Here is a 27,926-nt window from a genome sequence, read left to right as displayed (position 1 = left end):
ATATGCATTCAGCCCCTTCCTTTTGACCGGGACAACACTTTACATATGTGCATTCAGCCCCTTCCTTTTGACCGGGACAACACTTTACATATATGCATTCAGCCCCTTCCTTTTGACCGGGACAACACTTTACGTATATGCATTCAGCCCCTTCCTTTTGACCGGGACAACACTTTACGTATATGCATTCAGCTCCTTCCTTTTGACTGGGACAACACTTTACGTATATGCATTCAGTCCCTTCCTTTTGACCGGGACAACACTTTATGTATAATCATTCAGCCTCTTCCTTTTGACTTGGACAACACTTTACATATATGCATTCAGCCCCTTCCTTTTGACCGGGACAATACTTTACGTATATGCATTCAGCCCCTTCCTTTTGACCGGGACAACACTTTACGTATATGCATTCAGCCCCTTCCTTTTGACCGGGACAACACTTTACGTATATGCGTTCAGCCCCTTCCTTTTGACCGGGACAACACTTTACGTATATGCATTCAGCCCCTTCCTTTTGACCGGGACACCACTTTACGTATATGCATTCAGCCCCTTCCTTTAGACCGGGACAACACTTTACATATATGCATTCAGCCCCTTCCTTTAGACCGGGACAACATTTTACATATATGCATTCAGCCCCTTCCTTTTGACCGGGACAACACTTAATGTATATGCATTCAGCCCCATTCCTTTTGACCGGGACAACACTTTACGTATATGCGTTCAGCCACTTCTTCCAAGAGCGCAGGGACAACACTTTACATTTATGCAGTCAGCCCCTTCTTCCAAGAGCGCAGGGACAACACTTTACGTACATGCATTCAGCCTCTTCTTCCAAGAGCGCAGGGACAACACTTTACGTACATGCATTCAGCCCCTTCTTCCAAGAGCGCAGGGACAACACTTTACGTACATGCATTCAGCCCCTTCCTTTTGACAGGGACAACACTTTACGTATATGCATTCAGCCCCTTCCTTTTGACAGGGACAACACTTTACATATATGCATTCAGCCTCTTCTTCCAAGAGCGCAGGGACAACACTTTACGTACATGCATTCAGCCCCTTCTTCCAAGAGCGCAGGGACAACACTTTACGTACATGCATTCAGCCCCTTCCTTTTGACAGGGACAACACTTTACGTATATGCATTCAACCCCTTCCTTTTGACCGGGACAACACTTTACGTATATGCTTTCAGCCCCTTCTTCCAAGAGCGCAGCTCATATGACAAATTAACCTACAAGTTTCCGTCCGGTGTCCATCCTGCCCTGGCAAGGTATTCCGTGTCCACTGAAAGACTCGACAGAGGCTCAAACAACCTTAGCATGATGACTTCATCTTCAAACTGAAACATACAGAACAGTAAGAATTATGAAATGTTTGACAAAGACTGGTTTGTAAATGGGCCTTAGTCTGGGTCATCTGGGAAAATGCATGAGCGTCAAGTGTCTTCCCAGATAAGACTTAGCAGTCTGCACACTTGAAAACGAGACAACAAGTGTCCCCTTTCAGGATTTTTTTTGTACAAAAGAAGTTTATTCTACACAACACAAAAATCCAGTCTAGGCTGAAGGATTTGTCACTGATAAGCCTGTGTGGACTGTACAGGCTAATCTAGGACCACCCTTTATGCACATGCATTAAGCAAGAGATATCTTCAACAAATCTACAGCACTGAGTAAACATGCACACACACACACATCTCATTGATGTATAAATGGTGTTGGAAACAATAAAATTTGAAGAAATCAAATTTGAAATTGTTAATTTTTCTTTGAAAGATCTTCCACAAAAGTCATCTACAGCTATTTGATATGCCTGGCGTGGTCTATTTGTCAAGTTATATAGAAATCACATCAGTTGACATTTATGAAAATAAGGCAGTTTAATTCAAGAAAGTTCATGGATTGTTGCAGACAATTTTCCCTTTTTCTAAACTGTGTCAATTAGTCCAGACCTGAATACCAACACCTTAATGCTAAATGGAATAAGCCATACAAATGCCCCCTACATCGGGTATCTGGATCACATTACAGTATGCTGCAAGTCTGTATCCACAAAACTCACTTTCTTCAATGGAGTTGGATTCTGGGCTTATGACATAACTAGCTTTGTTAGGCTAATCAGGGACGTCACTTTCCGTTTTTATAGAGTGTTTGGTTTAAAGAAAATCTCTTTTAGATGAAAATCGAACCAAGGTGGAAAGCGTCGTTTGTAATAAGCCTGTGGGGACTGTACAGGCTAATCTAAGACAACTCTTCACGCACATGCATTGATCCCCGTTTTCCCAAAGCAAGGCTCAAAACAACTCTTTACGCACATGCATTAAGCCCCGTTTTCCCAAAGCAAGGCTCAAAACAACTCTTTACGCACATGCATTTAGCCCCGTTTTCCCAAAGCAAGGCTCAAAACAACTCTTTACGCACATGCATTAAGCCCCGTTTTCCCAAAGCAAGGCTCAAAACAACTTTTTACGCACATGCATTAAGCCCCGTTTTCCCAAAGCAAGGCTCAAACAACTCTTTACGCACATGCATTAAGCCCCGGTTTTCCAAAGCAAGGCTCAAACAACTCTTTACGCACATGCATTAAGCCCCGTTTTCCCAGAGCAAGGCTCAAAACTAATTCATAACAGTCCTTCAAACAACAAAGTTACATTGATAAGGAGCTTACTGTATGTGACACAAGTTAAGGTTTTAATAGCAGCTGTGAACCCAGCACAGAAGAACTGACCCAAGCACTGGGGAAACCAGGCTTAATTCATGTGTGTAAAGTGTCCTCCAATATTAGCCTGTACACTCAGCACATGCTAATCAGGAACAACACTTTCTGCTTTAATTGTATTTAACATATAACTTTAAATAAGTATTTTCTTAGAAAAAATCCAGTCTAGATGGGAAAATAAATCGTCCCCGATTATCCTCTTTACGCACATTCATGAAGCCCGCCTTTCCCAGACAATATTAAACATAAAAAGCCGCCTACCCTTCCATAGTTTCCAACAGTGAACTGAGCCATCTTCAGACAGCTGTCAGCATTGGTTTTACCCGCACGGGGATACCGGTACTTGTCCACCCCCTTGTCATCCAGGGGCAAATAAATCTTGCATGAAACAAAAAAGCATTATCATTATCAATTGTTTACATTATTTTAATATGGCAAATGCGTTTTTTACAGGCCAATACCTATTACATTTAATGAATAATTAAATAAAATAATGAGCACATAATGAGTATTTCAATTATTAATAATCAGTATATCAGTATCCATCGCTGCATCTTTTTCCTCCTCCTCATTATCAGAAAAATGACTTGTTATTGTGTTATTCCAGATCGTAGATCTGAGCAGCGTGCCAAATATAGCTCAGCCGAATGTAATTGTCAAAATATCTTCCTCATGTAATTAAAAAATATGCCTCTATTTACTGTTTACCTGTACAATATCGACTTCAGATTCATTCACTTCCTCATAGAGAATCCTGTATGTCCGTCCATCTCTACACACAGGGTCCCACCAATATCATGTGTACCTGACATACAAAACACATGGCTTTGACGTAAGTGTAGTTTAAGGCCTGAGGTTTCATTAGGACCTTGAATAAAAATTTTTTTCAATATCTGTCAATTTTTTTAAGCTTAAATACTAATAAACTTAAATTCCCTTCTTCATTTTGAAATCTATCTGATCTATTTGTAACCTATTTATTTTTGCTCGATTTCCTCAGAGACTTATCACAAATCTTTTATTTTTAGGTTCACCATATCCACTACAGAATGACAACCAGCAAACACCAATAAACTAAGGGCATATAACTTAGGCTACAGATATACAATGCAAACAGACAGACACACAGAATTATTATATAATACTAAATCCCCGCAAGGCTATATAAAGGACCAATGCATTCAAGTTTGAATATTGTACATTGAAAACCAAGGATGACTTTGTCTGATATGTTTTTGTTTTAGGACAAATGTAGGACTGACATTGTTGATGAATCCAGTATACTCCCCATACTTGGATTGGGGGCTATAATTACTACGCAAACAGCTTAGTTATCTTGGACATAGCATTTCCAAGGTCCCTAACTGCACACAACCAATTTCAAGGTTACACACTACACATGGCAAGGTTATAAAAAAGGCCATCCGCTTAAAATGGTTTTCTTGCATTAATGCCAACCATTGCTGAGGGTGTGGATATGTAAGTAGGTTAATTTATAATATATACATAAAGCCACTTGCCCAAACATGAAATATCACATTAACTGTAAACCTCATTTTTTTATCAAGATCAAAAATAAATCCTACAAAACCTTTTTTTATTTTTGCTTATTTAATAAAATGAAGCTAAATAAACTAGACATTTCTCGTCTGATAACAGTTATTTAAACAACACTTGAACCGTAACAAAAATGTGCATTGACGTAAAGCAAGAGATTGTTGAAACTGTATGTCGCAAAATATAATATATATGACGTAAATGTGTTACTGTTTGGTTATGTCATATAATGCGTTAATATTACTTCATGATTTTTCTTCCATATATATATATATATATATATATATATATATATATATATATATATATATATATATATATATATATATATATATATATAAACGGAAGCTATATCTATAATTGTAGTAGTTTTCTGCGTGACTGAAAACACCAACGATGTTATTTGTAACTGAAAAGTAAAGAAAAAGATAAACACAATTGCATTTGAAAGCCGATGTTTGGAATCCCAAGCCATTAACGGCGTTTCTAAAAATAGGTTTGGAAATCCATGCACACCATGCTAGTTTTGACTTCCACAAACAACAAGCCCCGAGGTAAATTAGGCAAATTGTTCGTGATTATTTGTACTATTTAACCACATAAACAGACGATTTTCTTTGTTCTTTTTTGCACTTGATTTAGCAAAATAATTTTAAACAAAAGAAGTCGTGAAAATAACTGGCCGGTCAATTTATTGCTTTAAGACAGACGGTATCATACGAATAGTAACGCATGCCAACGATTTGCAGCCGGACTTTTACGTTTCTGCGTTTAGACACCTTCCGGACTAATCGCAAGTACCCGGATTTCGCGGTTCGTCACTTAAATACTTCGTACAGAGACTTTTTTTGCACCCAAACCCTCTCACCCCCCCCCCCCTGAAAAAATCCTCGGATTTACGCCGATCTCAAAACTGGTCCGGAAGCCTCAAAATCCGGATTTCCGGATTATTCCGGAATTTTACAACCCCTTTAATAATAATTATATAACTAGTCTTTTGAAATTTTGGATCTATAATAGATATTCTTTACACAGGTCTTCGTGATTTCGATATAATTGGCTTTACTGAAACATGGTTAAATAATTCTATCCCATCTACTGATCTCCTCTTCAACGGCTTCCACCAGCCAATCCGCAAGGATCGCTCCGACTCACATGGTGGTGTTGCAATATACGTCAATGGAAATATATCTTTTAAACGCAGATATGATCTCAAATTACATAATGTTGAATGTATATGGATTGAAGTATTTCTCTCAACCAATAAGTCAATTCTGTTTGGCGTTTTTTATAGACCACCCAGTGCTGAAAGATTATACACGAATGCCATCAAAGAGTCTATTGGTTCAGCCAGAGAAACACTCATAAACGATATTATTATTACAGGTGATTTCAATATGAATGCTCTATCAGAACCAACAACCCGTGAAGTAAACGAATTATGTCCCCAATATGATCTTACTCAACTTATTTATGAACCAACACATTATACTAGCAATCATCTTCCGTAATTGACTTGATCTTTGTAAGTAATGAAAATACTGTATTACTCTCTGGAGTAGGAGAACCATCTTAGATCAAATGGTTCGGTACCACTGCCCAGTTTTTGTTACATTGAAATTAACAAAACCAAAATGCAAAACGTTTTTCGACATATCTGGCGCGACTACATTGGGGACTATACAAACTTACGACAATTAATGACAAATACTAATTGGGATCTACTACAATCCGCAAATATTGATATCTACGCTGAAAATATAACCAAAACAATATTACAAATAGCAGGCAATTGTATTCCTAACAAAAATGTTTGTATACGCTCTTGTGATCTCCATGGATAAACAATATCATAAAGAAAAAAGTCGGCAACGAAAACGTCTGTATCGAAAAGCCAAAAAAATTGAATACTGATAATCACTGGTCAAATTTCCGTCGCGCCAAAAATGAAGTTGTTTTACTTTTACGTTATTCAAAAAATGAATATTTTAGTAATATTGTGGAAAAAATTAAATCCTCTGAACTTTGTGCTAAAGACTGGTGGAAGACGCTCCGAACATTTATCCCATCTAGCACAAACAATTCAATTCCTCCTTTTTACGATGATCAAACGAGTACCTTTGTAGCGGATGACACATGAAAAGCTGATATGTTAAATAAGTATTTTGCAAGGCAGTGCTCCGTTGATGAACGAAACTACAATCTCCCATCTATACACAATTTAAATGATAATATTCTTCAATCTATTCACATAACTAAGGAGGAAGTCATTGACTCAATAAAATGCCTTCAGATTGGTAAAGCTTCTGGTCCTGATGGAATAGATAATCGCATTCTCAAAGAGGCAATGTATCAATTAAGTCATCGATTGTGTGATTTATTTAATTCTTGTCTACGCTCCTGCAAAATGCCTGCTTGCTGGAAAATTGTAAATGTGTGCCCGGTTTTCAAAAAGGGTGATCCAGCCTAAACGTCAAACTTCCGACATATTTCACTCTTTTATGCTAATTCATTCTTTGCGCCCACTCAATCTGGTTTCTTGCCTGGTGATTCGACTGTTAACCAACTAACATATATCTATAATACTTTTTGCAGAGCGCTAAATTATGGTCTAGAGGTTAGAGTTGTATTTTTGATATAAGTAAAGCTTTCGACAGAGTTTGGTACAAAGGTGTATTATTCAAACTTCAAAAAGCAGGCATCCGAGGAAATTTATTCTCTTTTTTGTCAAACTATCTTTCCAATCGCAAACAGAAAGTAATTTTACCAGGAACGCACTCGAATCTTACTGAAATTAGTGCCGGCGTCCCTCAAGGTTCTATTTTAGGCCCTCTCATGTTTCTAGTGTATATAAATGATATTATAACTGATATACAAGCTCAAATCCACTTGTTCGCGGATTATACCAGTCTTTCTATGGTCGTAAACTCACCAAACGAAACTGCAGCCATTTTACAATCCGATATTGATAAAATCTCTATGTGGGCAGTTAAACGGTTAGTAAGCTTCATCCCCTCTAAATCCGAATCAATGCTAATATCTAGAAAAATTACAAACCATCTCATCCGCCAATATCAATGCATAATATTAATATACCGATCGTTGACGTCCAGAAACATTTAGGTGTATTTATTTCAAATGACTGCACTTGGCATGCACATACTATCGTATGCAAAAGAAAAAGCATGGAAACGAATCCATATAATGCGTCGTCTAAAAACAATTCTCGATATAAAAACTCTCGAGAAAATATACTTTTCTTTTATAAGACCAATTCTTGAATATTCTGACACTGTTTTGATAATTGTACAAAATATGAAAACGATGAACTTGAAAAAAATCCATACTTGAAGCTGCATGAATAGCATCTGGATGCACCAGTCTAGTCTCAATTGAAGACCTTTTATATGAGCTAGGGTGGGACACCATCAGCCAACGCAGATGGAAACACAAATTAATATTAATGTATAAAATGAATTCCACCAATGTCCCAAACTATATGCAATCTCTCTTGCCTCAAACAGTGGGTTCACGTAACAATTACTCTCTAAGAAATTCATCACATTTACAAACAATTCAAGCTAGAACATCATTATATTCAAGTTCTTTCTTACCATCTACTGTATCCGAATGGAAGCGTCTCCCCGACGACATCAAAAATACTGAAACGCTCCATTCTTTCTTAAGACTAATTAACAGTGATCGCCCGACCTCAAATCCTTTATTTTCATATAGCGAAAGGCGCTTTCAAATGTTACATACGCGCTTAAGAACGGATTGTAAACAATGGTGTATGTGAATTGCATGTATACGTTATAGGTAGTAGTATGTGTTAGCACTGATGAATATTCGGTTCGCGTAGAAGTTGGAAGTACTGGTGTTTGTGCAGTTAAAGTAGAAGTTATAAACCTAACCTGTATGTGAATCGCTTGTATACATTATACGTACTGTTGTTTGTGCAGTTCCCGTAGAAGTTATGAATACTGTTGTTTGTGCAGTTCGCGTAGAAGATGTATGTAATGTTGTATGTGTAGTTCACGTAGACGTTTTAAGTACTGATGGATATGCAGTTCAAGTAGAAGTTGGAAGTACTGGTGTATGTTCAGTCTAAGAAGAAGTAATAAACACTAGTGCATGCATGAATTGCATGTATACGTACACGTTGAAAGCACTGCTATATGTGTAGTTCAAGTAGAGGTTATAAGTTCTGATATATGCGTAGTAAAGTAGAAGTTATATGTAACTAAATGTGCAGTTCAGATTGATATCGTAAGTATTTTTGTAGGTACATGTAAAATCGTAAGTATTTTGGTAGGTGCATGTAACGTTAAAGTTGAAAGTACTGTGAAAATGTTGTTCACGTAGACGTTGTTAGAATTGATGTACGTGCAGTTTGTAAGAACTGGTTATGTGGAGTTCGCGTAGCAATTGTAAGTACTGCCGTATGTGGAGTTCACGTAGACGTTTTTAGTCCGTGTGTTGGTGCAGTTCAAGCAGACGCAGTGAGTACTACTACATGTGGAGTTAAGAGAGAAGCTGTAATTACTGTTGTATGTGGTGTATATGCAGTAACGTAAAAGTTGTAATTACCGGTGGATTTGTTGTTCACGTATACATTGTAAGTACTGGTGTTTTTGCAGTAAAAGTATTAGTTGCAATTAATTTTGGATGTGAAGTGCACGAAAACAACGTTGGTACTTGTGTATGTGCTGTTCCCGTACATGTTTAACGTACTGTTTAATTTGCAGTTTAACGTATAGGTTGTAAGTTCTATTGTTTGAGCAGTTGACGTAGCAGTGGCAATGTTTGGTGTATGTGCAGTTCAGTTGGAAGTTATAAGTCCTGGTATGTGTTATTTGCATGAAGAAGTTGTAAGTAATTGTGTATGTGCAGTACACATAAAAGTTGTAAGTACTGGCGCTTGTGTCGTGCACGAACAAGATTTAAGTGAAGTTGTAAGTAATTGTGTACTTGCAGTGCACAAAGAAGTTGTAATTAATTGTGTACGTGCAGTGCACAAAGAAGTTGTAAGTAATTACGTACGTGCAGTGAACAAAGAAGTGTTTTATTAAGTTATTGTGTACGTTCTGTGCACAAAGAAGTTGTAAGTAAGTGTGTACTTGCAGTGCGCAAAGAAGTTCTAAATAGTTGTGTGCGTGCAGTGCACACAACAGTTGTAAGTAATTGTGTACGTGCAGTGCACACATAATTTGTAAGTTATTGTGTACGTGCAGTGCTCATAGAATGTTTAAGTACTGGCGCATGTGCCGGCAACGAACAATTGTTTATACTGTTGTTTGTGCAATTCACATAGACCTGGTAAATAAATGCGAATATGCAGTCATTTACTCGTTGTAGGTTCTACATTGTATATAGGTCATGTAGAGGTTGTAAAAACTGGTGTTTGTAATGTTCACGTAGAGGTTTCAAGTACTGGTGAACACGCAGTTAATGTAAAACGTGTGTTTGTGAATGCGTGGTTCACGAAGAAGTTAAAGTACTGGCGTATGTTTAGTTCACGTACAAGTTGCAATAACTGACACATTATGTTTTTCCTGATAGTTTAGTCTTTTTAACACTTTCAGGTTCAGTGTGATTGTGCCTCCATAGAGACGTGCACTGTGATGGGCTGTCTGGGGTATGGGTCTCACATCAGACAGGCACGGGTAGACGCCTACAGGGAGTATGATAGTATAATAACTGCCTCGGATCCTGGTGCGGGAACGGTGATCACTACGGGTAGCAAGGCAGAAGGGCTTACATGCTTGTTTGAAAGCGATTTGGATGAAATGGTTGTATTAGACGGCGTCTTGTGTTTAGAAAATGGTGTTGGTGCTGACACATTCCCAAGGGAGACAACTGTGTTTACATTTAACACCGGCTTGTGCTACCACGGACACTCTCGGCTTAATTTGCTAGAGCGACGTGGTTCAATAATGTCACCAATGTCGCGCGACGCTCTGTGTCATGATACAAATGGACATCTCCTGAACAGCGACCTGTTTGTTAACATGTTCGATTTTATATACGTTTCAGGCGAGGTGCGTCATGGACGTGCAGGGCCAACAAAACATAGTTCTTTTGGGCAATTGCATATAGGCATAGTCGTGTCTTTACGCTGTCACTGTCCTGGTATACTATTAAAATGGGCAGAACGTAGTCGCCATTTGCCACTACCAGATATCGTTCACAAAGTCGTAATCATGGGCGCATTCTTTACTCCTGTTGATGTTAAGGGTAGTGAATATCAACATCTAGAATGGAGGATTTGCTTTAACACTGCTGAGAATGAGCTTATGAGCAGTCTCAATGACATATAAGTTTACGTATATGTTATATTGAAAATGATAATTAAGGATGTATTAAAGCCAGTAAAGAAAGAAATTTCATAATACACAGTGAAAAACATTCTATTTTGGCTAGCAGAGAACAATGCACAAGCCCTATTCGATGAAAAGTAGTTTGCTTGAAGGACCTGGACAACTAAGAACAGCAATATCAAATATCCATCTGCCATATTATATGATACCAGAAAGGAATCTAATGACAGGTTGCGGCCTGGGTGGAGATCAAAAGCGTTTCTGGGTAGAAACTATCGCGGACATGATGAACGAAGGTCCAAAGATATTTCTTAGATTGTCGAAGATACGGAAAGCAGTAGTATCGCACACAGAGCCAGAGGTACAGCAAGAAAAAAAATGGAGCTCGAACTGCTGGAGCTGAATTTCAGGAACAGATCAACACATTACGATGAAGAGAATGATTCAGATTCTATGCTGGAGGCGATAGTGTGTCGTATACATGACATTGTGAGGATGATTTGGGAACGAAGTCGTTTAAATGAACTGGATGAAGTAAATAAACTGATGCTCATGTAATTGTGTTGTAAATGACGGTGATTCCATGAAAAATATATGTCAAACAATTCACTACAGAACGTAGTTTATTTAGGACATCTAGAACATAAAATATGCATGTGCTCATGCGTAGTTTGATATTCGGGGATATGAATGGTTTTATGATTAATGTTTGCATTATTAAGTAATACAATCTGACTGTAAATGTTCGTATTGACACGCACATTATCCAAATATTTATTTGATGGATATTTTCCATTTAAAACGTATACGTTCTGAAATAGTGCAATTCAATGCAGCGCGAACACATATTCCAGGTTTTTTTCCAGTGTTTTCAATGTCCTGAAAATAGTCAGTATGTTCTAGAAAAAACATTTTGCATAACTTAAACGCGGAAAAAATGCGGAAGATAAAGCATGGAACCCGGCCCTACGTCGGAAATAAATATGTGCGTCATACATTGATATACATATTTTAGTTCAAAACATTCATCATCTATTACTACGAATGACTACAAAGTTATACATGTGTTATATGCGATTGATATATTTCTTTCCTATCGAATATAGTATAAAATATGTCCACTTTGTCCGACATATTTTGGTCAATGCACATGCTGTCAATTACTGTTGAATTTACGACTGTTTTACTTGGAGCTTCCGTTTATGGAAAATATACCTTTGACTGCTTACTGGCGTGTTGCTGAAATACATGCAAGCTGTTTTGTTTTTCCTTCGTTATTCATTAAATTGTTGTTATGTGTTTATAAGATATTGATAATTTGCGTAATCAATTGAATGCAATTATAAGTACGGAAAGCTGGTGTTGTAGTACATTTAAGTGAAGGAACAAAATAGTATGATATGCAATATAAACGGCAGCACGCGGAAGTCATGTATCTACTGTGCAAACATTCTGTATTATTAATACTTCTGGACCAATTTAACATGAAAAGTCAATATCCGCCTATGCCTTAATCTTGGGTGATTCTTTATAAATACTTATGATTTAGGTATCATGTACAACTTCTGCGGCATTCTAGGTCAAACATTTACCCGATGATAGAGAGAATAACAGGTTACTGCCTGATCTTTTTTAATATCAGGCAAAGCTAATGGCGAGGCTTGCCGAGCCGTTATTTTATTCGTGCCGATCCTGATATATTCCACACGGATTAGGAAGTAACCTGTTATTCTGTGTATGATACCTTTACGAATTTAAAGAAATCATGAAAAAAATCGCTGAAAAGCTGCAGTTTTAATGGAATAGAATATGACTTTTGTCGTTTGACGTGTTAATAATGACGTCATGAGCACTTTGCTGTTTGTATTGCATTTTGTGTTTCAAATATATTACCTCTAAGTATCTTATTGTTTGTGTTGTTGCATCTGATTCGATTCAACTAAAATGGTTACTTTATAGTTGATTCCGAGTAATTTGACCATCCACCACACATGACTGATACAAGAACTTCGTGTTGATCATGATATAATATAAAAAAAATTATCAGGCCACGTTATATGGGTTATTATTTATACACTTTTTACCTCTATTTTCTTCATTATTAATCTCGTATGGGCGTTGAAAATACACAAGCCCTGTTGTGCCTGCAAAATATGTATTTCATAAGACACTGTCGGCCTAAGCATTAATAAAGTATTTTAAAATTTCATGTTTTAGAGATACTTTTTTGTACCGATGGTGTTCGAGTGGACGAAAAAGTCGAAAAAAAACCCATATTTTCGGCACACCCCTATATATCCGTATATAGTTACCCCCCGGGATTAAACTATACTAGACCAGTTTTAATTCAATATGGTAATAACAAAAAATAGATCTACAATTACTTTTATGCTACAGTAAATCAAACAGTCCATGGACGGGTAGATTTTGTGATTAAATTGTGGTTTAAGGCGTAAGTTTGGCGACAATTCATTGTTGCATTTACATTTTCAGTTATTTATTTTGTCGAATATTACTGACTTTATTGACTGCCTTAGACCTGACCCCCTTAGGTTTATGTTTTTATTGCATTTTTCGACCACTTTATTTTTCCATTTATGCCAACGAATTGTACTCAAATGAATACTATAATACGCCTGTCTACGCCGCTGGTTGTCTGAACTGTTACATTTGACCTTCAATATTGCTATCTATGTTATTTTGCAAAACACACCGACTCATTTAGCTAAACATCGCAACCAAATGACTAGTATTCTGATAATATGTAATGCAAGTGCAATTTAAGAATAAAGAGCATCTATTTAGGCTTTAAGTGCTGTATTGTGACCTTTAACTGAGTGTTTCCTATATACTAAAGGTAGGCATGTACGTAGTGCTCAAAGCACATCATGTCACGTAGGTGACCAGATTGCTATTTGACAACCATTCTATATCTGTTCAAGTCATAACGCGGAAATACCCTACATAGACATGTTGTGCATTTTGACTTTCGCCTTAATATTTAAAATGTACCTTAAAAACGCCACGTAGTTTTGCGCCTGACGCAATATGTCATACATATGAACCTATGTGCCTAGTTTGAAATACTTTAATGCATTATTGCAAGTAAGATCTATAGTCCGCAGAAGTTAGAAGACAAAAACAGGTCGACACATCAATTTATGGGATAACAAATGAAACATAGTGATAACTATATACCTCCTTCCTACTAATTATCATGCTAGGGTTGTAATTATAAGTATAACTTTCCAGAAATGCATCTGTTAGAGCATGGGCACGTTGCCCTTATCCAAAGTCACCATTCGTTGTTTTATCTTTCATAAGATCAAACATAAATAATGACAAGACTTCCAGCTATGTATCGTTTGGTATCTCACACAAGGATAACTGTGATATGCTACACTGATAGCCATGTAATAAACACCAATTTTAGGAAGTTATATTTACTTCAATAATAATATGATACAGACAAGCAAGACATTTACTTATCTTGATAATAATTTTACGAACTCCAAACAAACATGAAGATTGTGTTGTTTCTGTTGAAAAGCTTAACACAATAGAGATCAAAACCCGCAATATGAACAAAGCAATCTAATCTAGCATACCACGCAAAACAAAACCTTGCGCGCACTGAACAGCTGTTTCACAATTACATCTGACGCATTAGGAAGAAATATACCGTTCTTGCAGTTTGACATTTGTGAGAGCAAACATATTTAAATGTGCATTCACTTTCGCGAGAGGCATAGACAAATCCAAACATGGCTTAAAGTATCCGATACTTTGGTTCCCTAGATTAAAACGCCACTGTCTAACTGAATGCACTGACGCTTAAGAATAACACGTGACTAATACGGGAATATACATGGTTTATATTTATCAAATCGGTTCTGCGCTTGTTTAATTTAATACTCTCAAATAGTTATATTCGTTCAGTTGTATTTGTGGTTTTAAAAAGCTACATTAATTGAAACATTATTGATGAATTATACTAGTATATTTACAAAACCAGCGGGGGTAATTATCTTTAACAATTAAACATAATAATACAACTCAATTCGACATAAAACTGTTAAAAATTTAACCGTAAGCGCGTACACTACCCTCATGGAAGTCCATCAGTAGCATATTGACCCGAATCGATCCTTAAATCATGGGGTTACAATCGAATGCGAAAAGAGTCGGGGCAATTTGTCGTATTGTACAGTATATTGAGGTTACGTGAAAATTTAAACAATATGTTAATGTTTAGTTAAACAACTTACGTATTCTATCATTATACAAAATAAACAATAACAATCAATCGGGAAATGATTACAAAATTGCACACATTCGTTTAGGTTCAACTTAAACAGAACGGCACACACGTTTCTTAAACCATAGTGATTTAAAAGTGTGTGCACCCTTGAAGCTTATGATTAGTATGCTTAAACGTAAACATTTGGTGATGCATATGCAGTGTTTTATCAATATTTTGCGAAGACAACATATTTAACCATTCTTGGTTTCAGTATCTCATGATTTAAAATTGAAGAAATTTCAAGAACGTTGGAGCATTAGATGAGCACAAGCAGGGACATCACTTCCGCCGCCCACTGCGGGTGCGCTTTCAATTTTATATTAATCCTTGCGTTTTAGTATTATAAATTATAATGTAGAAAATTTATGTGATAACGGTAATATGACAGCAGTTGTTCAACTATATAACGATACATTATGACCTCAGGAAACTATATTCGCTCATTTCAATAACACATAATGAAGAAATATTGATGGCAACTTAAATATATCCTTCAGATACTCATTGGAACCAAAGACGTAAAAGCATAACATAAATAACCACGTTAAACGTACAGCATGTATATTTGCATACAACTATTTTGTTTGTAGAGCTTTTATTCTCAATAATTTACCAACATGTGGTATTGCATATAAATCCTTAAGGGCAAATTGTATAACTCAATGTGTATAATCCTAAATCCATTGTGCAATGCAATACATGTACTGGCTATGATAAGTTACTGTGTTTGTACTTTGGCATTATCAACGGGCATGCAACTAGTAAATGCCATTGCAATGAATACAGTTGTGGTCGATTAGGTTTACATGACCACTTTATGTCAAGTGCATGGCAAAATATATGTCATAACTGCGACAGAACTACTCGTTCCCAAAAATTATGTACTTTATTCAACATACCGAACTAGTGATAATCCATGGATATGACACTTACAAAGATAATGAAAGTTCAAACGTTTTTAAATAACAGTTGTTTATTGCCTTTAATCGGATATACCCTTAATCATATTATCAACGTTCACTTCTCTAAAACATATTACTTACAAAATAGACTAAACAGGAACTACCAAGTGTCAAATGGAAATGTATGAGTCTAAAGAATGCCTAAGATTTCCATTACTAAACTAGCTTACTGAATAATGTACACGACCTTTGTAATCGGGGGTATACACAACACTTTATTTCATTTGGTTTAATGGGTATACGATAGTGTGCCTGTTAATAAGAACTCAAACAAATAATTGTTTATTTATACGATAAATAAACCATTAGTTAAAATACCCGTTATCATGCTTGATATGAAATATTGCAAGTGTACCTTTAAAAGGTTGGGTGTGTGTAATTTAGAGATGATCACATTCTAACATGTCGTTTGGGTATTCCTATATTTACCGTTTCTGTTAGTCAGTGGTTTCGTATGTTTTGCTATTGTGCACACCGATAATTCGTGTTTATCGTCTCAATCTGTAATCATGAATCACAGGTAAACACGGATTGTGAACAATGGTCTTTGTTAAGTCATGAACTTGTAGAATGTCGATCTGGTTAAACAAAACAATTATGTTCCTCTTAGGTCCGATAGGGAAGTTAAAGATGCAACAATAACATGCAATGGACTCGTTCAAGGATTAACACAATTCAAGTGTAAGATAAAAGTGTTAAAGATTCAAGCAGCAAGGTACTAGGTATTTTAACACGCAAAAAAAACTTCTGACCAGGGACAAGTTCAAAAAAATGGTTTCGATATTTATTGTTTCAATACTATCACCGTCACCGAATCTTACGTGTCCAGGGAAAGCGTACGTATTTATTGAATGCCTATGATGTTTTAATCAAACTCAAAAGCTGTTCATGTTACCAGACCGCTGTTGTTTTGAATCATGTGTATATTTTAACCATACGATTGCAATGTTTTGTTCACACAACCTGGCGGTCGTTAAGACTGTCATTTACTAGTATTCATCGCTTTCAGCAGAAGGTAAGAGCCGCGTGTGGAAACCTGAGTGAATAGTTTATGGAGTTCAACATAAAGGGTAAGTCGCCTTAATTTTCGTTAAGATAATATTAATGATACTAATAAATGATAATTATATATTAATATCATTGTTGTTAGTATTATTATTAGTTGTACTACTTATTTTAATAATTATTATAAAATTTATTATTTTTAGTTGTAGTAGGGTTAAAAATAATGAAGTATCATAAATAAAATAATAAAAATGATTATCATTAGTAGTATTAAACTTGTTATAATATTTCGTATGATGACTGTTAAAGCATTTAATTATGTTGCGAATACATTAGCACAATGTGTACGCTTACTTGAAATATAGCATACTTTCGAAATAAAATAGTTAAAAAATTTAAATGCTATCAAATCGATTTCTTGCAAGAAAAAAAACACACATAACAAGGCGGTATAAACAAGTTCGCTAACTTAAATTAGATTTACTGTACTTAATTGGATAATTTACTGGTATATTTTTAATAGCTTTTTAGTATCAAGATCTAAGGTACAATTGTAATCTGGAATATGTCGTTTACATGTTTGGTGATATAGATCATTGTTTCCGATATATATTAAGACCAGAGTGCTTTATTAAGTTCACATATACGGCTCAAACAATGATATAATCATCGATGAAACGATTTTATTTTAATAAATTGCATATCATAAAGCATCATTTGGTCCGCTTTTAGGGTTATTCCTATTAATATGTCGTAACCGTTTTCTTGCAACTGAAATGTCCAAAAGGTTTGCATATAGTATTTAATTGCGTATTTTTTATTAGTTTTCACTTGGTCTGCTTATTTAACAATAGCAGCTGACATTGATAGTTGTGTCATGTAGACAAATATCCACATATCAAAAGACAGCACTTACATTTACAGTCAACCGTTGGTATTTCCAGTTTTTATTTGAACACCATGTACCTTTATTTTTTTAAAAAGGCACACTTTCTGAACAAGTTATGTTTTTATGTATGGATAAACATTTTTTTAAATTGTTATATTATGCAACTTATGATGTGCTGTTAAATATATGTTGTTTCTGCACACGTGTCAATACCCTTAGGATGGCCACAATCGTTTCTGTTTTAACTCTTATTGTGTCCATTCCTGATTCAATAAGATTAAGCGTTTACTCACATTTGTTCTTTATATTGTATTTGAAAAAATATTTATTTTAAAAATATGATTGCATGTAGATACTTTTATCGCATCATTTGCAGATAATTCGTTTTGAAAAAAACGCAACTGATACACAAATCAACAAGGCAAAAATCAAACAACATGTATGAAAAATGTCGTATGTGACTGTATTTGTATTTAATGTTGCTTCATATGCAGCATCTAAGAAAGTGCATGGGCCCTCGCTTTAGTGTATGAGTGTATAACTACAAAATTGTATTATCTCTTCATACCAAACACACACACTCTGTAATGAATGAAGTCTACAAAATGAAACCGTTGTAGTAAGTCAAGGTATTCAATGAGCAAGATTTATTGTAGCTCGTTTTCAAATATGGCTTATATAAATATCAACTAATTGAACGAAAGCTAGTCTAATAACATTGTTTAAGTAAACTGCGTTTAAATGAGAATCATGTTTTTTATGATGAACGCTTATTATTAAATGTAATAATTATGTGTGTTCTTAGTAGGAACGCATTTTGTTTTTTAGGGATAACGTCGAAACGACCAGATTTATTTAATGTTCTAATCAGAGGGATGTAACTCTGTATTTGATGGGTGTTGACTTTTAATAAAATATACCGAAATCCATCGAAACAAGTATAACGGATTTTAACGGTTTCAAACTGTTATACGAAACCACATTGCCAATTCAAAGCATAAACGAGTTAAAACAATGAAATGATAATTGTAGTTATTGTGGTCATTTAATGCGTGTATTTATATTATTAAGGTGCTCTTAATGACATGGGCGCTCTACACAATCGCATGCTGGTGAATCGAACAGTAACTACTGGTAAACATGCATCAAGTATTACTTGAACGCATATTGAATTTTCATTCTGCATCAGTCTTTAAGAATTGTGTGCAAAATTGCACTCGTTTGTTAACCAGTATTGTTTTTTTAAAGTCGAGTTTAGTCGCGTGCAGTTGCCTCCTAGCATATTTAACTGCGTTATTTTACAAACACATGCGGTGCTTTAAATCATGCAAGCACATTAACCTCTTTATAAAGTTACAAATGACCATGGGTGCACACACACGTAGACAAGCATGTGTTTTGCAACCAAAACGTACATAGGAATACAGTGTTTGTGAATTCAACTTATATTGTACTTATCGCTTCTTGTACAATTAAAATAAGATTGAAGTTCTGTGCATGTAACTGTGCATGCTATTTTCCATCGAATATGCTAGCCATAGCTTATAAGTTAATCTAATATGTCTGCCATCCTTGTACAGCAGTTTAGCAGCCTTCAAAATATCAAACTCTACTATTTGTGGACATCAGCCACTTGTGCTCCGCGGCTCTTAACCAGTCGAACACGGCTTAACCTAGCCAGCAGCTCGATTGGTACGCCCAATTGTGTTAACCGGTATGTTGCAACACTGTTTATTATTATGCAACTTTATGTTTATTGGAAACGGTTGTTCATTCGATGAAATCGTTGAATTATTTGGCATGTTATAGTTTCAAATGACGTAAGATTGATTACAATAACTAACAATACTTCAGCATCAAGAAATGGTTAGCAAAGTGTTAGTTAAGTAGTGTTCTTATTAATATAGGGCAGATTCAATGCATTTGTAAGTGTTGGCAAAAGAGACGCAATCAACCATGGGTAAACAATCATAAATTAAGAGGATATAAGTCTACTTATTTATACTGTGTCTTGTGATGATTTTTTCATCAATAGTTGACAGTATCAATGTGCGCATGGTGGCTCGAACCCACACCTCACCAGCTCAAAGGCAATGCCCGAGAGTCAGTCAATATAAGAGCGCCCTCAGTTGATGCGTCAGTATGATATGCTTCAAACTTTGAAATACATTAAGGTGACCGCGTTATAACCATTTTTTAACGCTTTATTCTTGTTTGTAGCATTATGATACCGACGTAAATAAAAAGTGATAAGATGATGATTGTGTACCAACCCACAAAATAACCATACTATATCGAATCAATGTAATTATGTGTATCCCATTTTCAACGTGACATTGACGGTATAACACCTTATGGAATATACTAGCCTGTATTCAACCTTGTGGGATATACATGTCGCGTGCACTGACTACTGTTTACTTTACCACTGAATGATGTTTCATAAGAAAAAAAGTCGAGAAAACTTTAGCTTAAAAATTATACAACCTTCAACCTTTAAATTTAGTCATATGACATTATGTTTCGTTATCCGTATAATGAATCAGCTGATTGATGGCGTCATAAAATGACTTCATTTTCCCCAAATTTTTTGACGATTTATTACAAACGCGATTTATTTCACATGTACATGTATACATAATGTATATCGACATATTTGAATTGTCAATTTATCACACTTTCCTAATTTCGTGTAATGTGCATTGTTTATAATCCATGCATATACATTTGACATTTAAGAATGTACAACAAGCCATAAAAATATCGCACAATTCATAAATAATATACAATATTTGCTTTCCGATTTAATTCACGTTAGGCATAGAGCTGTGTAAAGCATAAGATGGTAAAAATAGCACCACACTGGAATTCGGAACGTCCCATTTTGTACACGGGTATTATCCACTCATTTATCTGTTGTGTAATGGAATGTTTTTCATTCTTTGTGTATTTATATATTAAATTATTTTCTTGTACATTAAGGGCACTAACCATAGACAAATAAAACATTGTGCTAGTTTAAACATAAGTATGTTTTTATGCAGAAATCTGTAAATGCAACCGAGTTTACCAACGGCTATTATTTGATAAACTGCTCCGGTTCATTTTAACAGCAGTAATGTACATAGAGTACATGACGTAGCGTGTGACGAAGAAGAAAGTTTATTGAGTTCGTAAACTCATTTGAATATAGTGATAGGTTGGCATACGGGTCTTTATTTAACTGTGCTATTATAATAATTAAAGACCCTAGATACAAAATCGTCAATTATTGAGTTAAATGGATTATTAGATGGATTTTAAAGGATAACTAAAGGTAAGATACTAGTCTAGTTCGAACGTGTTTTGGTTTTTGTTTGTACTTGTGTCGTTCCCTGTTCTCGTGGAAATTATTTTAACATGGGCGCCATTGATGCATCGGATCACACACGGCATACCCATAACATTATATAAAAAATAATGCGCGTCCTTAAATTCGTCGTCCGAAGTAGGAAAACGTATTGCCCTGTATATTACGTCAAAAAAGTTTCAGTCGCTGCAATTGTCTGTTTACTCGTCGAAATTGTCAAGGTCGTCGATAGTGTACATGTATGTTGACATCGACATCATTTAGTCAGGAGCAATCGCCGCCATATTTGATTTGGATAATTTTCTTTCGAAAATAAAATGACTTATAGTAAAGTAAAATCTTTTTTTCGCGGTCGTAATGTGTTACAATTCGCATAGTGCGTAAAATTGAATCGAGGCATATGGTGATATTTTTACTTGTTTTAAAGTTTGTGTGTGAATTGTTTATGACTATTTTGCGTACCAGAACAAATACATTTATATCACAACGCATGGTTACATTCGTTAGATTTTAAGCGCTTTTAAGACTGAATTAAAATTATTGTTAAAAGGTTATTATATATTTTTATGTTTAATGTCACGCTGAAAAAAATCTAATGGGATAAATAGAATACTAGGATTAGCGTTGAATACAGAGAAGTTTATGTTGCTCGGCTCGAACACCGAAAGCGCTCGCCAAGGCTCGCGCTCCCAGCGATCTGAGCCTCACAACATAAACTTCTCTGTATTCAACGCTAACCTAGTATTCTCTATATACTTTATTTATATTTTATATTTAACTTATCGGTCTTAACCTTGAACAACTAATAAAAACAAATTAATCAAATCTATATAACGACCAAATTTGTAGGTCTTTCCTTCTGTATCGGTTTGAACGTGCAAAATCAATTACATTTTATGACGTTAGTTTACCATTGGGATTGTAAAACAACTTACAGAGTTTCGGACGGAGAATATAAGATATAGTGTGACATACCATGGTCTTTTTGTCAGCAAATGACAACATAGTTTATTATGTATATTTACTGTGCTTAACAGCTTAAATAGTATTTTTATTTTTCTGGATGAGATTTTTAAAGGAAAACGTACAATGGTGTTTTAAGACACAAAATAACGTCATAGTACAACTTGACAGAATCGGAATAACATCAAACATAGTCGTATAGACAATCCCAGAATCGATAACATGGGCGCCGCCAAATTGGCTATTACGTAACCCGCGATTGAAAACGGTACTGAGGAATTTGACAGATTTCAACGTTATCATAGTGTACACCCGCTTTATTCCAATAAACAGTACTTTATGACTTCGCACATTAGGATTGAAAACAAGTGAAATATGAAACCAAGTGTCGATATGTATCACATCGTAAATCAATATAATTTAAATTAAAAATATACACGATAGATTCATAAAATATGTGTCTCTGTAACAATATTCAGTGACAACACGTAATGTTTAAGGCCGAGTTGGCATTTTTAAGCATACCTTTCAGCATAATGCCTTTGTATAAAATTTGATTATTTTTTTATGGAATACAATTATTCAAACATAATTATAAAGGTATAGAAAGATCTAAAGTGTGAAGTAAACGTTGTGATTTTAGCGTAAATAGTGCCGGAGATATTAACAAAGATCTATCAATATATAAAGATTGGAAACATCCATTCAGACCATATTTTTTGGATAGATCTTTGATATTAATTAGATAGATTTAAGATCGATGTAGACAATTAAATTGATATCTGCCTTTGTTTAAGCCTATATTATTTCTTATTAAATGTCGTACTTTCTATACTTTCCGGAGATATTCATTAAGAAACGTTGCAAGATTAAAGACTTAGGACGACTTCTTTAATTGAATAATACATCTCTTCGTTTGTCTAAACAGTTTCCATTTCGCTATTAATATTTCCCTTGTAAGTGTCATTTTAAAGGTAATATACAAAGCTATAGCCGAAATGAAGTTTGTGATTCTAAAATTGTTTCGTAAATCTTTGCTATCGAAACTCCGTAAGATTTTCAGGTAGAGATTTTTTAATAATTAAAATTATGTATCTAGTTTAGTCTAAGACTAGATATCTTTTATTAAAAAATCGCTCTCAAGCTAATAAAAAAATAACTAGCCGGAAATGAATTTTGTGATTTAAATGAACAAGTATCGGAGTTATTCGCTTGCAAAACTGTGTAAGATGTCAGGATATGTCATACTTTTTTATTGAAAAGGACATATCAGCTTTTGTCTACAACTTTTTATTATTATTATTTAAATAACGTTTTACATGTTGCCTGAAATATTAGTTAATTTTCTTTATAACATCTTAATTCACGATTGCCATGTTCAACATAAATGAGCCTTAAAAATAAACTTAAATAGTTCCAATTGTGTTCCCTAGATTTCCTAAACGTATGTCTTTATTAATGTTCGTAAATCGGTCTAAATTTACGCTTAAAAATAAAAAACGCACAAAATAAGTGATTTATTTTTCTTTAATTACGGATTATAAATGACATCAACATACATCTCTTGAACAAAACATCTGCGATAAAGGCGCGAACGAATTCGCTCAATGGGAGGCGATGTTCCAAGTGTGCTTTAAAAGCGTTTATGGGTTTGCCCGTGACACCACATGTCTGCACATGTGTTGATACCGAAATTTAGATAAGATATCACGCGTCACCTTTAAATAACATGTTAAATGATAATCAAGACCTTATTCATGCCAGGGCCCTACATAAATAGGTCCATGTCCATGCTGTGTGTTATTACTCTTAAACGAATGCAGATGAACCTTATTTCTACTAATTACGTAATTTATATTAATAAAAAAACACAAACTATCATGTGGTTGTCAGATCGATAACAGAAACTCTTTAAATCCTCAAATATATTTGATAAACCCGTTTCGCTTCCTTGTTTTGCGTAGGGACCTAAACACACATATAAAGGTCCATGTTTATTTCTTCAGTACCGTTTTGGAGGCGCGCGAGAGTATTCAGGGGCGGGTAATCCGGGAGGTATCGATTTCTGGGATTGTCTATATAAAGCCCAGTTTATCGCTTAATGATAGCTTCACTCAGTGATTAAGAAACGTATTGTCCCAGCGTGTGTGTTTTCAAATTGTATACTGGTGTAACTTCAACAAGGAAGGTCTCGAAATCGCTTCAAAAGCACCACTTCTGATTCGTAAGAATGACGAAGACTTTATGATTAGATATGTTGAAATAATAATGTTTAAGCAACTTTACCAAATACGTGTTGCATAACTCACTAGACCTGTGCGTAGCGAAGTCAGAAACTATACAAATCTATCATGAATATTAATTAAATGAAGCCAGATGTCGACTTAATTGATTTCATATGGATAACCTCCAACTAATGGTATATTAAAAACCTTTCAGCAACAACAAACAAGTTTTTGACAAAATCACAATGGAAAGAACCAAAAACTTAGAAATCAGCTCATACAAAAAAGATCTGAAAACATAATAATACTTTTTTGAACGCTATTTCAAGAACAAATCCTATTATGAGCATAATTATTTTTTTACAGCAAAACTACCACGCCCATCATCTAAAGTAAGCTATATTTCGTTTACTTAGTCATATCGATTAAAAATCCAAAAGCTGTAGTGATTGATGTTTAATTTTATTCACGAAAAGCAGGTACACATATCATTTGAAACATATATTATCCTTGCAATTAGTTATACGATATCCAGAAATATGTATAACTAATTTACATCACAAAATGATTTTACATCACAAGGCGAATTTAAAAGAATTTATGTTGCCCTTTTCCGACCCAGAAAAATAGGGTTGGGTAGGCAGTTAGGTACTTTTTTTTCTGTTAACACATTGTACATGTAGTTTCACTGAAATTGAAATAAATGTGTGTTCAAAATACATTCTTGAACATTGCGTACGTTTAACATAGACTTGTTTTTAAACGGGCTTTAAAGACTGTAAAATATCTCACTATAATTCATAATGAAAATATAACTATACCTATATATAACTAACCCTAAAATGAACAATGACAATTTCTATAACATTTTATGATGTTCTATATTAAGTAGCGTTTTATAGTATGTGCACGTATGTGTACATTTTTCTTCTATACGTTAACGTGTATCGTTTACAGTCAAACACGGACAAATAAGTATATTTCAATAAATATATCATAATTGCATACGCTATATACTCGAAATATGTGAATCAACCATCGGGCTTGGTGTCTTTTTCGGCAGAAATTACACGAGGAATGAAACGTTAAAGCGAGTATGTTTAACTAGTGTCTACCTTTTCTGTTATTTATAGAGAAGTAACTACTTGGACAGGTATGTAGGATTTCAATTTGTATAGTTAAAGCGAACTAAAGATGATATTATAATTTACTATTTCTCTCAAATTATGTTCTTTATGGTAATGATTTACATTATACGCGTAATAAAGATACGTGAAACGCAAAGGTTATTTATCAGTTTAAGTATATCGCTTTTAAACTCAATTGTTATAGTGTGCAATCCAAAGTTTACGCTTTTATTGTTAAAGGAACATAAAATGTGTTGGTATAATATACGTTTATTATCCCCACGTTTTTCGGAGAAAAAGTGGGGGTTATGTGGTTATCTCCGCCGTCTGTCCGTTCGTCCGTCCGTCCGTCCCGGCCACTATCTCCTCCTACACTATCAGCACTAGCACCTTGAAACATACACAAATGGTAGCTATGAGCATATGTGCGACGGTAATGACGACGTAATTTTGATTTGATCCCGGAGTCAAAAGTATTGGGGGTTTAGGTTGGGCCTGGTCAGAGATTTTCCTGCTACCGCGATTCGAAAAAGGCTCGTAATTACTTCAGATATTGCTTTCATATTTGGTATGCTTGTAGATCTAGACAACACCGTTCCATGGGCATACATTTTTTTACCCCTGTGACCGTGGCCTTGAACTTGTGGTCAGCGTTCAGGTTTCGAAATCTGCGACCGCGATACGAAAAAGGCTCATAAATACGGTGTCCCTTCAGAAATTGCTTTCATATTTGTTATGCATGAGTATCTAGACATCACCTTTCCATGCGCATACAATTTTTACCCCTGTGACCTTGACCTTGAACTTGAGGTCAGCGTTCAGGTTTTGCAATCTGCTACCGCGATTCGAAAAGGCTCATAACTACTGTGTCCCTGCAGATATTGCTTTCATATTTGGTATGCATGTGTATCTGGACAACACCTTTCCATGTGTATAAAATGTTTAACCCCTGTGACCTTGACCTTGAACTTGAGGTTAGCATTCAGGTTTCGAAATGTGAGACTGCTATTCGAAAAAGGCTCAAACATACTCTGTCCCTTTCATATTTGGTACGCATGTGTATCTGGGCAACAGCTTTCCATGCGCATGAATTTTTGAACGTGGGGTCCGCGGTCAGGTTTCGAAATCTGCGACCGCGATTCAAAAAAGCTCATAACGTATGTGTCCCTTCAGATATTGCTTTCATATTGGGTACGCATGTGTATCTGCACAAGTCCTTTCCTTGCGCAAAAAATATTTCACCCCCGTGACCTTGACCTTGAACTTAGGGTAGGCGTTTAGATTTTGAAATCTATTATGTGGTTAGCTCCGCCGTCTGTCCGTCCGTTCATCCTGACCACTATCTCCTACACATGGTTGCTATGGGCACATGTGCGACAGTGCACAATTTGGAATTTAGATCTGACCCCTTGGTCAAAAGTTATGGGGGTTGGGGTGGAGCCGGGTCAGAGATTTTCACTCATTTGTTAAGGTTATTTTTCATTTACTTCTTCATTTCTACACCGATATACTTCCAATTGATACTGAACATCTCATATGACAATACGGTCAATCTCAACTATGCATAATCTTATAAAAACTGATTCTTTCTTTAGCGTGCATAGGGGATGGAGGAGCATTTATTGGTGCCTTTATAAAAGTTGTTAAATATTGTGGAAAATTGAGTTTTAAAATGTATACACGATGGCTTATTAAATTCCAACAAAATCTTTGGTTTTTCATTTAAAAACAAGATATGTGTTTGTCAGAAACACAATACCCCCTATTGCGCCGCTTTGAAGCCATATATTTGACCTTGACGGATGACCTTGACCTTTCACCACTCAAAATGTGCAGCTACATGAGATGCACATGCATGCCAAATATCAAGTTGCTATATTCAATATTGCAAAAGTTAGGGCAATGTTAAAGTTTTCAGACGGAAGGACAGACAGACAGACTGACGGACAATTCAAAAACTATATGCCACCCTACCGGGGGCATAAAAAACTGTATTCTTAATGTGTTTATAGGTGTTATTGGTGTCTCCACAGTATTGGAATAACCAATTTACACTTAAAGCTAAAACAGGGCTAATCCTTTATATTCACCACCAGGTTCATTTAAGTGCTTACTGGGTCAAACATGCGGCGTGGGGATACGCGTCGGCCTCTGCCGCGCCACTTCTAGTTACAATTGTTGCCTGGACAGTTGACCATATTTATATTTTTGGTTGCCCAGCTAAAGAGTATCGGTCTGGCCAGAATAACAACATCTGGAATTAAGTTGCATCAAATGCACAGAAAGAATTGTTTCTCAAATTCAATCAAGCTCTCCACTTATTCCATCCTGAGAAACCCTTTAGGTGTCTCAATACTGGTAATAGTAAACCCCACTGAGGGCCATATGGCTTTTGTCTGTATACAGTTTGTGACTGCCTGGCTTGTCACTATAATGTTGTTGTTGTTTTGTTTTTTGGGGGGGATCTAAGTGGAGTTTACTATTTCTTATATT

General features: G+C 35.4%; 3 protein-coding genes across 3 annotated transcripts in view; 2 read left to right on the top strand and 1 right to left on the bottom strand.

Annotated features, from left to right (window-relative positions):
• Nucleotides 1–27,926, bottom strand: part of LOC127870170 (dipeptidyl peptidase 9-like) — a 238,710-nt gene that overhangs the window by 23,131 nt on the left and 187,653 nt on the right. The window lies entirely within an intron of this gene.
• The window catches only part of LOC127869366 (uncharacterized), a 262,614-nt gene that overhangs the window by 115,785 nt on the left and 118,903 nt on the right, over nucleotides 1–27,926 (top strand). The gene's annotated exons all lie outside the window — the stretch shown is intronic.
• Nucleotides 1–27,926, top strand: part of LOC127869364 (uncharacterized) — a 198,360-nt gene that overhangs the window by 159,229 nt on the left and 11,205 nt on the right. The gene's annotated exons all lie outside the window — the stretch shown is intronic.

This window comes from Dreissena polymorpha, chromosome 2 (genome assembly GCF_020536995.1).
Source record: "Dreissena polymorpha isolate Duluth1 chromosome 2, UMN_Dpol_1.0, whole genome shotgun sequence".
Classification (NCBI taxonomy): domain Eukaryota; kingdom Metazoa; phylum Mollusca; class Bivalvia; order Myida; family Dreissenidae; genus Dreissena; species Dreissena polymorpha.
This window is presented reverse-complemented; position numbering and strand designations above follow the sequence as displayed.